We start from the raw sequence: 16,724 nt of genomic DNA, 5'->3' as shown, positions 1-16,724 counted from the left end.
GGGCCATCCTTCTGGTCATAGCAAATATAATGTTGTTTGGTGTCTAGAAGATGTGTTTGGTTTTATGCTTGTTTATTGCACCTATGGTCCTGGGTTCCCGTGTGATGTGTGTTGTGTGCTGAGTCCTTGTGTTGGTGGATAGCAGTACTTCCACATGGGTTCCAGGCTTTGTGTCTGTGGCAGGTGAGTGTTATGCTTGTGGCAAGTACCTGCCATTGCCATAGGTTGTATTTGTGCTCCCTTCCTTGCAGCTTGGCCAGTGAGACTCCTGTTCCTCCGTATCCAGAAGGAACAGGTTGTCTTACCCTTACTCTTAGTCCAGGGACCGGTCGGAGGGTGAGTTAGGGATCCGAGGTTCCTGAGCATGGGTCCTCCTACCTTAAAGGTCGGCCCATGCAGCTAGGAGTTAGGGTCAGGTTAGGGACGCTTTAGGAGGTGACCTGCTCCCTAATCCTGTTGTCCTGGTCAAGCAGCGACCATCTTCCACCATCGCACGGCTGAGGGTTTCCCCCATCCTCAGCCGTGACATCTACATGATGATAATCCGGTATGCTATGTTACAGTAAACGTAATAACTTATTCGCCAGACTTAGACAAGAAATTTGATTTGTTACAAATTACTTTGTAATCAATCACATTCCATTGTAGGGAGAGCGTACAATGACGAGGAACGGCGATCGAGCCGCCCCCGTCACTTAACCGCTAAAACACAGAGTTCAATGCTGATTGCAGCATTTGAGAGTCACATTCAGCCTATCAGGGGGATAATTAATGGTTAAAACAAAAAATACATACTCACCTCATTCATTTGATTGCGGAAAAGCCGTTGAGGCCATCTTGGTTGAAGAAGACAAGCCATTTTTCACACACGTTGACGTGATGACATCATCACGTCATCAGGCTGGGAGGGCGCAGTGACGTCAGAGAATTGTCTCGTTTTCGTCAATCAAGATGGCAGCAATGCCTCCTCCGTGATCAAATGATGTGAGTATGTTGTGTGTGTGGGGGGGAAGGGGGTTATCACCATTTCAGGAAAATGGATTTGTTACCACGAAGCACCAAGACATTCGGATTTGTGGCGAGTCAAATTTTTCCTTAAATTTGGATCGACCACTACACTTCCGGTTAGCGGTTAGCTGCATGTGTGCATTAGCTGCACCCAAGGCTGAATTTCAGCATGATGCTGGGCACTGTCAATTATACGGCAGGTGGGCGCTTTTTCACCTGTGGGGACAGCCCCCAACAGGTGAAGTAGTCTGACTAATGAGACAAATCGATTTCCTCATCTCTAATTGGGGGTCATGTACTTGTTAAATGATGGTGAACCTGAACCATATTTATGAAAATCCATTTTGAACTGAGATTTACGGTACTTTTGAATTTCTAAACACCTGCATTTTCCATGATGGCTCTGCTTTCTCGATGAATAATAGGATGCTTTCTTCCAGAATCAGTGCCATACCTGTCCATGGGTTGTGTTTGATATTGAGTAGGCCCCATGCAGTAGGTGGGTCCAAACTGACAGAAGGCGGGGCAACACAAATAGACGGGTGCCACCCCCGCTGCAGTATTCAACTGTATCTCAGTCCTGAGGATGGTGATACAGCTGAGGGCATCTGTGGCTGTGTGCATAAGTACATGATGCCCCTAGTATTGTTTACTACTGAGCAGAGGTTGCACTACATTTTGTCCGAAAATTGCAGTTATTCATATATATTAAATGTAGGCCTACATAACATTAAGGGGTTGCTATTTCTGCAGGGAAACCATGACCAGTCTCCTCTATAACATCTCCAATGCAGAAATAGCAAATTTTGACCACTTTAAATTTATCACTCAGAAGACTGAATCCCTAGGGATCGGAGCGGTAGACTATGCAAAACTCAATGCAATAAAAATTGAATAAGAACGTCTGGTGGTTGTGGCAGGGAGCAGTGGGTGGCTTGGTGACAGTGGGTGGGGTCTGGGATGAATGTACAGGAGGCAGTTATAGGACAGTCTTATACAATATTAAAGAATATTAAAAACCTAGATGACCCTATGTTGATAGTAGTGTTAATAGAATCTCAAAGGTCTATAAAAGTAGGGTACCTGCTTCTATAGACTCTTGAGACTCTATTAACGTTACTATCAACATAAGGTCATCTAAAGAAACAGCATGTTTTTAAAATTATTTTCACTTTCAGGTGTTTAGTAGTGTTGATCGAGCACCAAAGTGCTTGTGTGCTCGAGTAGAACACTTCACGATGCTCGGGTGTTCTACTCAGCACCCAAGCACAATGGAAGTCAATGTGAGTACCCAGTCACCCACTGCTCTGAAGAGGGGAGGGTGTCAGGACTCTAGTTCAGCTTAGGCTACTTTCACACTAGCGTTCGGGGCTCCGCTTGTGAGTTCCGTTTGAAGGCTCTCACAAGCGGCCCCGAACGGATCCGTACAGCCCCAATGCATTCTGAGTGGATGCGGATCCGCTCAGAATGCATCAGTTTGGCACCGTTTGGCCTCCGCTCCGCTCAGCAGGCGGACACCTGAACGCTGCTTGCAGCGTTTTCGTGTCCGCCTGGCCGTGCGGAGCCAAACGGATCCGTCCAGACTTACAATGCAAGTCAATGGGGACGGATCCGTTTGACGTTGACACAATATGGTGCAATTTCAAACGGATCCGTCCCCCATTGACTTTCAATGCAAAGTCAGGAGTCCCCATCAGATCGGAGTTTTCTCCGATCCGATGGTATATTTTAACTTGAAGCGTCCCCATCACCATGGGAACGCCTCTATGTTAGAATATACCATCGGATTTGAGTTACATCGTAAACCTCAGATCCGACAGTATATTCTAACACAGAGGCGTTCCCATGGTGATGGGGACGCTTCATGTTAGAATATACTGAGAACTGTGTACATTGCTGCCAGGCAATCAGGGGGCAGACCCCCCCCCCCCCCTCCTCCTGTAATTAACTTATTGGTGGCCAGTGCGGGCCCCCCTCCCTCCCTCCCCAGTATTAAATATGACCAGTGCGGCGGCCTCCCCCTCCCTCCCCAGTATTAAATATTACCAGTGCGGCCCCCTCCCTCTATATTTATTGGTGGCCGGGCCAGTGCGGATTCCAAGTATTGTGAGCAGTGCGGCCTCCCCTCTCCCCCCCCTAATTAAAATCACCCCCCCCCCCCCCCCTATCATTGGTGGCAGCGGAGAGTACCGATCGGAGTCCCAGTTTAAATCGCTGGGGCTCCGATCGGTTACCATGGCAACCAAGACGCTATTGCAGTCTTGGCTGCCATGGTTACTTGGCAATAAATACAAGCATTATACTTACCTGAAGAGCTGCGATGTCTGACCGGCCGGGCGCTCCTCCTACTGGTAAGTGACAGGTCTTTAGCAATGCGCCGCACAGACCTTTCACTTACCAGTAGGAGGAGCTCCCGGCCGGTCAGACATCGCAGCTCTTCAGGTAAGTATAATGCTTGTATTTATTGCCAAGTAACCATGGCAGCCAAGACTGCAATAGCGTCTTGGTTGCCATGGTAACCGATCGGAGCCCCAGCGATTTAAACTGGGACTCCGATCGGTACTCTCCGCTGCCACCAATGATGGGGGGGGGGGGGTGATTTTAATTAGGGGGGGAGAGGGGAGGCCGCACTGCTCACAATACTTGGAATCCGCACTGGCCCGGCCACCAATAAATATAGAGGGAGGGGGCCGCACGTGTCATATTTAATACTGGGGAGGGAGGGGGAGGCCGCCGCACGTGTCATATTTAATACTGGGGAGGGAGGGGGAGGCCGCCGCACTGGTCATATTTAATACTGGGGAGGGAGGGGGGGCCGCACTGGCCACCAATAAGTTAAATACAGGGGGGGGGGGGGGGGGTCTGCCCCCTGCTGCCTGGCAGCATCTGCCAGGCAGCAGGGGGCAGTCGTGTACACAGTTCTCAGTATATTCTAACATGAAGCGTCCCCATCACCATGGGAACGCTTCTGTGTTTAGAATATACTGTCGGATCTGAGTTTTCCGAAGTGAAAAATCAGATCTGAAATAAACAGTTATGCAAACGGATCCGTTCTGAACGGATGCAAGCGTTTGCATTATAGGAGCGGATCCGTCTGTGCAGACACCAGACGGATCCGCTCCTAACGCAAGTGTGAAAGTAGCCTTAGTAGTTCCTGCTCTGACTCCATATATAGCTGTATCCATATATGGAGTGAGTGTTTGGGGACACCTCAGTGTATTTAAATCTAATTTCTGAAAAGTTTCTGCTGAGATTTGAACTCCCAACGTTGTACATTAGAGGCAAGGACCTTATCCACTCTATAAAGCTGAATGCCAAACTGTGCCAGAAAAACTTCATAGTAGTTTCTGATGTAGTGAGTATTCCTATTCAGCAGAAGACTTATTTTATATTTCTGTGCAGGTTAACTTATAGCTATGTAGTGTAGATAGATTTTAGCCATAATATATTTACATACATTATTATATATTTAGAATATATAATATATCGTAGTTTCCCACATATTATGCTCACATATTTCCACATACACTCACCTAAAGAATTATTAGGAACACCTGTTCTATTTCTCATTAATGCGATTATTTAGTCAACCAATCACATGGCAGTTGCTTAAATGCATGTAGGGTTGTGGTCCTGGTCAAGACAATCTCCTGAACTCCAAACTGATTGTCAGAATAGGAAAGGAAGGTGATTTAAGCAATTTTGAGCGTGGCATGGTTGTTGGTGCCAGACGGGCCGGTCTGAGTATTTCACAATCTGCTCAGTTACTTGGATTTTCCCGAACAACCATTTCTAGGGTTTACAAAGAATGGTGTGAAAAGGGAAAAACATCCAGTATGCGGCAGTCCTGTGGGCCAAAATGCCTTGTTGATGCTAGAGGTCAAAGGAGAATGGGCCGACTGATTCAAGCTGATAGCATATCAACGTTGACTGAAATAACCACTCATTACCACCGAGGTATGCAGCAAAGCATTTGTGAAGCCACAACACGCACAACCTTGAGGCGGATGGGCTACAACAGCAGAAGACCCCACCAGGTCCCACTCATCTCCACTACAAATAGGAAAAAGAGGCTACAATTTGCACAAGCTCACCAAAATTGGACTGTTGAAGACTGGAAAAATGTTGCCTGGTCGGATGAGTCTCGATTTCTGTTGAGACATTCAAATGGTAGAGTCCGAATTTGGCCATCCCTCATGACCATCATGTACCCATCCTCTGATGGCTACTTCCAGCAGGGTAATGCACCATGTCACAAAGCTCGAATCATTTCAAATTGGTTTCTTGAACATGACAATGAGTTCACTGTACTAAAATGGCCCCCACAGTTACCAGATCTCAACCCAATAAGAGCATCTTTGGGATGTGGTGAAACGGGAGCTTCGTGCCCTGGATGTGCATCCCTCAAATCTCCATCAACTGCAAGATGCTATCCTATCAATATGGGCCAACATTTCTAAAGAATGCTATCAGCACCTTGTTGAATCAATGCCACGTAGAATTAAGGCAGTTCTGAAGGCAAAAGGGGGTCCAACACCGTATTAGTATGGCGTTCCTAATAATTCTTTAGGTGAGTGTATATCAGAAGTATCATTTTATATATATATATATATATATATATATAATGTATTTCATTTGTAATTGCACATTTATTTTGTGCCATCAATTTTTTACAGTTACTAAAAAAAATATAAAATATACAAATTTAATCTCTATTTCTGAAATGTTCGTGCCAGGATTAGAACTCCCAACCGTGTACATTAGAGGCAAGGACATTAACCACTACACTATACAGCTACATGTTAACCTGGACAGAAATATAAAATAAGTCTTCTGCTGAATAGGAATACTCACTACATCAGAAACTTCTTTGAGGTTTTTCTGACACAGTTTAGCATTCAGCTTTATAGAGTAGATAAGGTCCTTGCCTCTAATGTACAAGGGGTTAGGAGTTCAAATCCTGCACAAGCTTTTTAGAAATAGATGCTAAATTCCATTTAAATACACTGACTTGAGCATCGTGCTCGAGCACACGCAGTGTTCGGCCGAACTCCACGATGTGCGAGCATAGCTCGGTCAACACTAGTGTTTAGGTATCAGAACAATCAAATGAAAGTTATGTTTTAACATAAGGATCAGAAACAGGGTTTTGTTTAGCCTCTTGGCTATTAGTTTTTCTATTCCTAAACCTCCACATTGAAATCCCTGCTGCAGATGGAAGCCACAGGGCACGCTGGGACTTTGGGTGTGGCATCACCTAGGCACAAGCCTTCTCTCATGGTCTTTGCTCAGCAGAGGCTCCGTTCCCGCCAGGCTTTCCCTTCATCAGCAGCCGGTAATGGCACGCGCTGCCCTTTTTCATAATAAATTAAATGGATGCTTCTGCTGTGTGTTCAGCGCGGGAGAAGGGGAGTGTGAGAGGAGCGGCCAATGGCACGGCAGCATGCTGATACTGGCAAATCAGCAGCCTTCTCCCTAATAACAAAGCTCTGTACTGTGCGGAGCTTTGTTATTGGGGCCTTCAGGTGCCAGCGGTATTGCTGTGCTGCCTGGGCAACTGCCAGCGCTCAGTGCACTCATGAATGGCAGTGAAATTATTGTGCATATTCATACGCATTAGACATTTTTTGGAGAGGAAAACTGCCTGTACAGGAATCTATGATGCTTGTGCAGGCGTTATTGCAACCTCTGCTACTGAAATCATAAAGCTGAGGGTAAAAAATGAATTTCTACTGCGGATCCTGAGGTGGATTTTTCAGATGGAAACATTTGCCACATGCATATAACATAATCCTTCTCATCAGGCTCTGTGGAGGATCCACCAATATTACAGCGCAAAGTACCACAATAATTAGCAGTCTTGCTTCCCTGCTTCTCCTTTAACACTTCACAGTTGCCACTGTCCTCAGCTATCGGACATTTATGGATCTATTGTGGAGCCCATATTTATTTCCTTTGATGTGTGGATACTTGGCCGTGGTTTAGCTCTGCTCCATAGTAACATAGTAACATAGTACATAAGGCCGAAAAAAGACATTTGTCCATCCAGTTTGGCCTGTCATCCTGCAAGTTGATCCAGAGGAAGGCAAAAAAAACCTGTGAGGTAGAAGCCAATTTTCCTCACTTTAGGGGAATAAGAATTCCTTCCCGACTCCAATCAGGCAATCAGAATAAATCCCTGGATCAACGATCTCTCTCTAGTAGCTATAGCCTGTAATATTATTACGCTCCAGAAATACATCCAGGCCCCTCTTGAATTCCTTTATTGTACTCACCATCACCACCTCCTCAGGCAGAGAGTTCCATTGTCTCACTGCTCTTACCGTAAAGAATCCTTTTCTATGTTTGTGTACAAACCTTCTTTCCTCCAGACGCAGAGGATGTCCCCTCGTCACAGTCCTGGGAACGAATAGATGATGGGATAGATCTTTGTACTGTCCCCTGATATATTTATACATATTAATTAGATCTCCTCTCAGTCATCTTTTTTCTAAAGTGAATAACCCTAATTTTGATAATCTTTCAGGGTACTGTAGTTGCCCCATTCCAGTTATTACTTTAGTTGCCCTCCTCTGGACCCTCTCCAGCTCTGCTATGTCTACCTTGTTTACAGGAGCCCAGAACTGTACACAGTACTCCATGTGTGGTCTGACTAGCGATTTGTAAAGTGGTAGGACTATGTTCTCATCACGGGCATCTATGCCCCTTTTGATGCAACCCATTATCTTATTGGCCTTGGCAGCAGCTGCCTGACACTGTTTTTTGCAGCTTAGTTTGCTGTTTATTAAAATTCCTAGATCTTTTTCCATGTCAGTGTTACTGAGTGTTTTACCATTTAATAAGTACGGGTGACTTGCATTATTCCTTCCCATGTGCATAACCTTACATTTGTCAGTGTTAAACCTCATCTGCCACTTCTCTGCCCAAGCCTCCAATCTATCCAGATCCCTCTGTAGTAGTATACTGTCCTCATCAGTGTTAATTACTTTACACAGTTTAGTGTCATCTGCAAAAATTGATATTTTACTATGCAAGCCTTCTACAAGGTCATTAATAAATATATTGAAGAGAATAGGGCCCAATACTGACCCCTGAGGTACTCCACTAGTGACAGTGACCCAATCTGAGTATTAACCATTAATAACCACCCTCTGTTTTCTATCATTGAGCCAGTTACTTACCCACTTACAGACGTTTTCTCCCAGTCCAAGCATTCTCATTTTATATACTAACCTTTTATGTGGTACAGTGTCAAATGCTTTGGAGAAGTCCAGATACACGACATCCATTGATTCGCCGCTGTCAAGTCTAGAACTTACCTCCTCATTGAAATGGATTAAATTTGTTTGACATGATCGATCCCTCACGAAGCCATGCTGATATGGCGTTATTTGCTTATTTCCGTTAAGATGCTCTAAGATAGCATCTCTCAGAAAACCTTCAAACAGTTTACCCACAACAGATGTTAAACTTACCGGCCTATAGTTTCCAGGCTCTGTTTTTGGACCCTTTTTGAATATTGGCACCACATTTGCCATGCGCCAATCCTGTGGGACATTCCCTGTCAATATAGAATCTGCAAATATCAGAAATAAGGGTCTGGCTATGACATTACGTAATTCCCTTAGGATACGGGGGTGTATGCCATCCGGTCCTGGCGAATTGTCTATTTTAATCTTTTTCAGTCGCTGTTGTACTTCTTCCTGGGTCAGTCAGGACACTTTTAATGGGGAATTTATTTCAACATTCGGCATGTCATCTGACAGTTTATTTTCCTCAGTGAATACATTGGAGAAAAAAATATTTAACAGCTTTGCTTTCTCCTCGTCGCTCTCTGCGACTCCCCCCTCATTACTCTTTAACAGGCCGACACCTTCAGATTTATACTTTTTAGCATTTATATAATTGAAGAACATTTTAGGGTTAGTTTTACTCTCTTTGGCAATTAATCTCTCGGTCTCTAGTTTGGCCGCTTTTATTAGTTTTTTATATGTTCTATTTTTTTCCTTATAGTTTTTTAGTGCTTCCGTGCTATCTTCCTGTTTTAGTGTTTTATATGCTTTCTTTTTGTCATTTGTCCATGACTGTACAATGACGCATACACTACTGCTCGACTGTACACCTTTCTTCTAGTCACACTGAGGCACCATGTAGTATACTAATTTAAAAATAAATGCGGAGGTAAACATATATCTAAAGGAGTTGTCATTTGACCAGCACTGGTCACCCATCCACAGGATGGTGATTAGTGTCTTATCTCTGGAGAAATGACCACTGGGACTTTTATTGATCACAAGAACGGTTGTCCAGTGCCCCCCACTTGAATGGAGCAGAGGCTGTGCATGCATGCTGTCCCTCCAGTATCATATTCGGGTGCCTAGGGCCCACAGTAAAATTTATTTTGGGAGCCCACCGTACCGATACATTCAAATATTACTTGCTCACACAGCAGCAAAATGCTACCAGATGACTAAATATGGGGGTCCCTGCAGCAACTTTGAGAAGGTAGGTCCTGGGGAAAAGAGGACACTGGCTAGCTTTCCTCTATACCTAGAAGTCATCTCAGCTCTGATCATGTCTATAATAGACTGGGGGGTTTCTTTAATAATCAAGTTTTTATATGAACATGGTTTAGGGGCTGTACATTGAATATCTGTATGCACTGCAGTAAGTCATGTGCCACTTGGGCAGTGGGTGGGAGACTAGGGGCCCACCTTGCTCATGGGCCCAACGGAAGATTAACCTGTACCCCTGTGGGCCAGTCCAAGCCTGTGCTCCTCCATTCAAATTCCGTAGTAATGATGAAGGTAGCATGGGAACCCAGTTCAAATTATTGGTGGATAGGCAATAAGTGTTGTTTATGTGACAACCTTTTTGGGTCCTAGCCCATATAACCTGTTTTAAAATGATTATATGGTAACTGCCACATACACATAAGGTAAATTTGCCTTAGTAGAATGAAACCTGCAACTTTGCTGTAAGAAAGAAAAAATGGAAGGGTCTTGATTATTGAAGATTATTTTAGTATTTCTGCCATGACAATATTGGGCTAGAATCACACATTCAATTTATTGGTGTTTTTTTATTAAGTTTTTGCTGCAGTTCTTTTTTTTTTTCGAGCCGAAGCAAGTAGTAGTTCAAAGGGTTTTCTGAGATTTTGACACTGATGACCTATCCAACATTATCTGATCTATGAGAGTCCGTCACCCAGGACCCCCACTGATCAGCTGTTTGAGAAGTCACCGGCGCTCCTGTGCCCCTTCTGACAGCTTACCAAGCACAGCGCCATACATTGTATAGGTGAATCGGGCTGAACGAGATACCAAGCACAGCTGCTATACCAGTGATGGCTAACCTTGGCACTCCAGCTGTGGTGAAACTACGACTCCCAGCATGCTCCATTTATTTCTATAGAGTTCTGAGAGCAGCCAACCAAGGGGGGTATCTTGGGAGTTGTAGTTTTACCACAGCTGGAGTGCCAAGGTTAGCCATCACTGTGCTATACAATGTATGGTGCTGTGCTTGGTGAGCACGGAGAAGGCCACGCCCATTAAGAGCGCCAATGCTGCCTCAAATAGCTGATCAGCTGGGGTCCTACATGTTGGATCCCCACCGATCAGATACTGATGACTTATACACATCATCCACTGGTACTTTACTGTAAACGCGCACACAAATCCACAATATTTACAGCCGTTAGGGTGCCTTCACATCTGGCAGATTTTGTTGCAGAAAATTTCTGTGAATGAAAATCGGTTCCATTCATATGAATAGGGTTTGCAGAAATCCATATACTTTCCTGCTCCCTGCCTTTGGGTCACGGCTCCTTCACTCCCCCATCTCGGCTGTCTCCTCAAGTCCCCCTGCTCTTACACTGCTGCAGTCAATCACTGACAGCAGCCAGTGTCGCACTGGCCCGTCCTCCAGTGGGCCCTCACCCTATACACTTACTGCACTGCTCCTGAATTTCATAGGAACAGGCAGTGATGTAAATCTTGCACACCAACATTGACCATGTGTGAGACTTCTTAGTGCAGCCAGATGTCGTGCTGCAAAGAGACCCTTTTTCCTTCCCTCTCCTACACTAATAGAACAGCCCAGCTTCATGCTGGAGAGACTGCTCTGTTGTCGGCACTGACAGAAGGAGGAGGGGATTCTTCTAAGTGACACAGGAAGGAGTAAAAGAAGAAGATCCTGTGCCCAGTCTCCTGTCCCCCTCCTCCCCACAGCTGCCATCTCTAGTCCCCCCTCCTTTCCCTAGCTGTCAACAATAGTACTCTGGGCTCCCCTCCTTTCACCAACTGCCAGCTCTAGTATTCTGGGCCACCCTCCCCAGCTGCCAGCTCTGGTCCTCAGGGCCTCCCTCCTCTCCTCAGCTACCATCATTAGTCCCCTGCCCCCTGATTTCCAGTGCAAAGGTCTAGACCAGGGATCTCAAACTGCGGCCCTCCAGCTGTTGCAAAACTACAACTCCCAGCATGCCCGGACAGAATACAGGTATCAGCCTACAGCAGGGCATTGTGGGAGTTGTAGTTTTTAAACAGCTGGAGGGCCGCAGTTTGAGATGCCTGGTCTAGACTCTTGTACTCCCTCCTCTCCCCAGCTGCCACCTGGAGAGGAAAGCATTAGTATTTTCACCATGGCTCTTCCCTGTGGTCAGAGACCTGCAGACATGCAAGAGTTAGTAGCTGGGTTTGAAAATTTCAGTTTTGACTTTGACAGGGATGTTGAAGGTCAGCAGTGTTCCAGATCCTGCCTTTCCAAGGCATGGACAAATCCAGAGCAACAGTGTGTGACTTATTAATACAAGGCATATGCAACAAAGTTCCCTTGTGCCCCTTCCGTCACCTGACAGAGGAGAAGAATGTAGTCCACAAGCACTGGCTGAGGGGTTTGTGCAAGAAAGGCGACCACTGCAAGGTCCTCATTGAGTATGACTTGGGTCAAATTCCCGAGTGTTACTTCTGTTCCAAGAGTCATGTGCACTAATGATCTGGTTGGCTTCTGTCCAGAAGGTCCTAGGTATAAATATGTCCACCCGAAAGTAGACTTGGTTCTCTGAAGTCCAGACCCACAAATATTGCTGCTGCCCCTCAGATGCCCCCAGTCCACTCATTTTTCTGCAATGCTGACATGTTCTCACAATGATGAACAAATGCTTTAGAAAGATGCACAAAAATGTTTGTGGGGGTCTGAGACCCCTGCAACAAGTCACATATTTCAAAGATGGAGACCGAGGCCACTACATCAACAAATGTAGCAAAAACGGATAATCCTTTCTAATAAGGAAGTGAAGAGAATATGGTGGAGGTAAGGTTGTGTTCACACAGACAGTAGCACCACATCCTCATCCATTCAAGTGAGGATTTCTACAGTGAGCAGCTCTCTTCTGTTCTCAAAAGGGCAACAGTTTAAAGGGTTTCTACCACTTGGATTTGACATAATTAGGTGTCAGACACTAGCGCTCCGCTAGTGTCTGCTCTGCCAAACTATCCTGCTATAATAGATTTTGGGGCAGCCGTTTACCTAAAAAAAGAACTTTTATTAATATGCTAATGACCCTCTAGGTGCTATGGGGGCGTCATTAGCACCTAGAGGATCGGTCTACCTTCTCAAGATGCCGCCGCTCAGCGCCTCCCTCCAGCCCGCCCATCTGCTTCGGAATGCATCAAACAGGCGCAGTGGAGATGTCTGAGCAGGGAAGCGGTCGGACATTCACTGCGCATGCGCCGAATACAGCCGCGCACGGCGCATGCGCGTGAAGTCGTCCGTTTGATGCATTCCGAAGCAGATGGGCGGGCTGGAGGGAGGCGCTGAGCGGCGGCATCTTGAGAAGGTAGACCGATCCTCTAGGTGCTAATGACGCCCCCATAGCACCTAGAGGGTCATTAGCATATTAATAAAAGTTCTTTTTTTAGGTAAACGGCTGCCCCAAAATCTATTATAGCAGGATAGTTTGGCAGAGCAGACACTAGCGGAGCGCTAGTGTCTGACACCTAATTATGTCAAATCCAAGTGGTAGAAACCCTTTAAAGACCTGTTGGAATTTGTAGCACTGCAAATGACTATTAGATGACATAGATGACACCTAAACTGATAAATTATAGCTACATTACTTATGTTTCTAGGTAGCAGCTTTCCAGCGTTATGCCAATTATCTCTTTCAAGCCTCAAGGGCCCAGCCTGAAGGCTTTGAGCACTGCTATTCTAACACCAATCTCCTCTGTGCACTCCCCTTCTGTGCATTGAGATTGACTGGGCTAGACAAAATGTATTCCTGTGGCGATTGAGCAGTGTATCTGATGCCATATCCCTTTTTTTTATATTTTAAAAACTTTTTTGTAAAAATGTTTTACACTTAAATTAAGTCAGTTGTTAGATTGCTTGTCCTATAGACTGCAATGAACTACCACTGCAGCCTATGGGAGTTCCATTACATTTCTATGGAGCCCTGCCACAGACCAAGGCTACCACAGCAAATAAACTGCTTCTCCGATCTCAGCTCACAATTCACTATGGCATCACAGGGGTTAAATGTCTGTAATCAGCATAGGGAAGGAGTTAAAAACTGGACATGTAAGGGCACTTTCTAACGAGCGCATCCCTTGTGGGAATCATGCTCAGTGTGAGAGTGATTGTGCGGTCTGGACTTTAGAAGTGCACAGCATTATCATGATTTATAATGCTGCGTGCCTCTGCCTGATCTTACTTTAACAGAATCATACTGACATAAAGCTTCAACTGGACATCACCCATAAACTGTGAGTTACCCTAGAGACATGCGCACTAATTACACGTGAGATAATATATTTACGGTACAATCTACCACCGTCTAGTGGAAAATTATTAGCATTTGTGGGTACAAACCAATCCACATATTGCAAGTTATCAACCACTTTCACTTGCTGCTGTTCCAATACTAATTATCCAGCATATTTCAACATCTACGACAGTAACCACCGCGTTTATTGTGCCGCAACTATAACAAAAACAGTTCAAGAAATCCTTTTGTTTTCTACAAATGAACTAATCTATTGTGAACTAGAACATTCATGGCACATTCCATTTGCCACCACCCAACCAACGTTTAATGGGAATACATTCCCTCTGTGTTTTTTCTGCAATGTTTTTATTGCAATTTTTTCTTTTATAAATACCTCCGACATGAAGAGCTAGCCACTAGAGTTGAGCGAACACCTGGATGTTCGGGTTCGAGAAGTTCGGCCGAACATCCCGGAAATGTTCGGGTTCGGGATCCGAACCCGATCCGAACTTCGTCCCGAACCCGAACCCCATTGAAGTCAATGGGGACCCGAACTTTTCGGCACTAAAAAGGCTGTAAAACAGCCCAGGAAAGAGCTAGAGGGCTGCAAAAGGCAGCAACATGTAGGTAAATCCCCTGCAAACAAATGTGGATAGGGAAATGAATTAAAATAAAAATTAAATAAATAAAAATTAACCAAAATCAATTGGAGAGAGGTCCCATAGCAGAGAATCTGGCTTCACGTCACCCACCACTGTAAGAGTCCATTTTCATAAATTTAGCCCCAGCACCCAGGCAGAGGAGAGAGGTCCCGTAACAGAGAATCTGGCTTCATGTCAGCAGAGAATTAGTCTGCATGTCATAGCAGAGAATGAGGCTTCACGTCAGCCACCACTGCAACAGTCCATTGGCATATATTTAGGCCCAGCACCCAGGCAGAGGAGGGAGGTCCCGTAACAGAGAATCTGGCTTCATGTCAGCAGAGAATCAGTCTGCATGTCATAGCAGAGAATAAGGCTTCACGTCAGCCACCACTGCAACAGTCCATTGGCATATATTTAGGCCCAGCACCCAGGCAGAGGAGGGAGGTCCCGTAACAGAGAATCTGGCTTCATGTCAGCAGAGAATCAGTCTGCATGTCATAGCAGAGAATAAGGCTTCACATCAGCCACCACTGCAACAGTCCATTGGCATATATTTAGGCCCAGCACCCAGGCAGAGGAGGGAGGTCCCGTAACAGAGAATCTGTCTTCATGTCAGCAGAGAATCAGTCTGCATGTCATAGCAGAGAATGAGGCTTCACGTCAGCCACCACTGCAACAGTCCATTGGCATATATTTAGGCCCAGCACCCAGGCAGAGGAGAGAGGTCCCGTAACAGACAATCTGGCTTCATGTCAGCAGAGAATTAGTCTGCATGTCATAGCAGAGAATGAGGCTTCACGTCAGCCACCACTGCAACAGTCCATTGTCATAAATTTAGGCCCAGCACCCAGGCAGAGGAGAGAGGTCCCGTAACAGAGAATCTGGCTTCATGTCAGCAGAGAATCAGTCTGCATGTCATAGCAGAGAATGAGGCTTCACGTCAGCCACCACTGCAACAGTCCATTGGCATATATTTAGGCCCAGCACACACACAGGCAGAGGAGAGAGGTCCCGTAACAGACAATCTGGCTTCATGTCAGCAGAGAATCAGTCTGCATGTCATAGCAGAGAATGAGGCTTCACGTCACCCACCACTGCAACAGTCCATTGGCATATATTTAGGCCTAGCACACAGGCAGAGCAGAGAGGTCCCGTAACAGACAATCTGGCTTCATGACAGCAGAGAATCAGTCTGCATGTCATAGCAGAGAATGAGGCTTCACGTCACCCACCACTGCAACAGTCCATTGGCATATATTTAGGCCTAGCACACAGGCAGAGCAGAGAGGTCCCGTAACAGACAATCTGGCTTCATGTCAGCAGAGAATCAGTCTGCATGTCATAGCAGAGAATGAGGCTTCACGTCACCCACCACTGCAACAGTCCATTGGCATATATTTAGGCCTAGCACACAGGCAGAGCAGAGAGGTCCCGTAACAGACGATCTGGCTTCATGTCAGCAGAGAATCAGTCTGCATGTCATAGCAGAGAATGAGGCTTCACGTCACCCACCACTGCAACAGTCCATTGGCATATATTTAGGCCTAGCACACAGGCAGAGCAGAGAGGTCCCGTAACAGACAATCTGGCTTCATGACAGCAGAGAATCAGTCTGCATGTCATAGCAGAGAATGAGGCTTCACATCACCCACCACTGCAACAGTCCATTGGCATATATTTAGGCCTAGCACACAGGCAGAGCAGAGAGGTCCCGTAACAGACAATCTGGCTTCATGTCAGCAGAGAATCAGTCTGCATGTCATAGCAGAGAATGAGGCTTCACGTCACCCACCACTGCAACAGTCCATTGGCATATATTTAGGCCTAGCACACAGGCAGAGCAGAGAGGTCCCGTAACAGACGATCTGGCTTCATGTCAGCAGAGAATCAGTCTGCATGTCATAGCAGAGAATGAGGCTTCACGTCACCCACCACTGCAACAGTCCATTGGCATATATTTAGGCCTAGCACACAGGCAGAGCAGAGAGGTCCCGTAACAGACAATCTGGCTTCATGTCAGCAGAGAATCAGTCTGCATGTCATAGCAGAGAATGAGGCTTCACGTCACCCACCACTGCAACAGTCCATTGGCATATATTTAGGCCTAGCACAGAGGCAGAGCAGAGAGGTCCCGTAACAGACGATCTGGCTTCATGTCAGCAGAGAATCAGTCTGCATGTCATAGCAGAGAATGAGGCTTCACGTCACCCACCACTGCAACAGTCCATTGGCATATATTTAGGCCTAGCACACAGGCAGAGCAGAGAGGTCCCGTAACAGACGATCTGGCTTCATGTCAGCAGAGAATC

General features: G+C 45.8%; 2 protein-coding genes and 1 pseudogene across 2 annotated transcripts in view; 2 read left to right on the top strand and 1 right to left on the bottom strand.

The window, feature by feature from the left end:
• Positions 1 to 16,724, top strand: part of CDH23 (cadherin related 23) — a 1,302,172-nt gene that overhangs the window by 1,105,565 nt on the left and 179,883 nt on the right.
• VSIR (V-set immunoregulatory receptor) overlaps positions 1 to 16,724 on the bottom strand; it is a 75,326-nt gene that overhangs the window by 42,804 nt on the left and 15,798 nt on the right. The gene's annotated exons all lie outside the window — the stretch shown is intronic.
• LOC122940333 lies at positions 11,681 to 12,281 on the top strand (annotated as a pseudogene).

The sequence above is a fragment of the Bufo gargarizans genome, chromosome 6 (genome assembly GCF_014858855.1).
Source record: "Bufo gargarizans isolate SCDJY-AF-19 chromosome 6, ASM1485885v1, whole genome shotgun sequence".
NCBI classification, from domain to species: Eukaryota; Metazoa; Chordata; class Amphibia; order Anura; family Bufonidae; genus Bufo; species Bufo gargarizans.
The sequence above is the reverse complement of the archived record's forward strand: the minus strand, read 5'-3'. Positions and strand labels throughout refer to the sequence as shown.